Here is a 674-nt window from a genome sequence, read left to right on the forward strand (position 1 = left end):
AAAAGAGAGAACTTCACATCGACGTGATTCGAACACGCAACCTTCTGATCTGGAGTCAGACGTCCTACTGGGTCGCCACCGAGTTGACTTAGTGTAGCCGTTCGCACACACGCAGTAGCATATATTGCTCGGCCTTCTGTCGATGAAGCATAAGAGAGAAGTCATTGTAGACAGACAAATAGGTAGACAGATAGTTGAAAACAATAAGAAAGAGAATTTGACCCCGACGTGATTCGAACACGCCACCTTCTGATCTGGAGTCAGACGCGCTACCATTGAGCCACCGAGTCCGCTTAGGGTAGCCATTCGCACACAAGTGGTAGCATGTTTTTTCGGCCTTCTGTCGATGAAGTACAGGTAAAGAGACAAGTCATTGTAGACAGACAAATAAGTAGATAGACAGAATGATGAAAATAAGGAAAAAAGGAAATTTGATCCAGACGTGATTCAAGCTCGCAACCTTCTGATCTGTAAACAGACATGCTAACATGTCGTTACCGAGTCCGTTTACGGTGGCCGTTCGCACACACGTGGTAGCATGTTTTGCTCGGCCTTCTGTCGAGGAAGCACAGCTAAAGAGAAGAGTCAATGTAGAAGACAAATAAGTAGATATACAGATAGATGAAAATAATAAAGAGACTTTTACCCGGACGTGATTCTAACACGCAACCTTC

General features: G+C 44.7%; 1 non-coding gene across 1 annotated transcript; it reads right to left on the reverse strand.

The window, feature by feature from the left end:
* Positions 1–218: 218 nt before the first annotated feature.
* Positions 219–290, reverse strand: TRNAW-CCA (transfer RNA tryptophan (anticodon CCA)). The gene has a single exon. It is a non-coding gene; the product is annotated as a tRNA-Trp (tRNA).
* Positions 291–674: the final 384 nt, after the last annotated feature.

Source organism: Rhipicephalus microplus, chromosome 5 (genome assembly GCF_043290135.1).
Source record: "Rhipicephalus microplus isolate Deutch F79 chromosome 5, USDA_Rmic, whole genome shotgun sequence".
In the NCBI taxonomy this organism is placed as follows: Eukaryota; Metazoa; Arthropoda; class Arachnida; order Ixodida; family Ixodidae; genus Rhipicephalus; species Rhipicephalus microplus.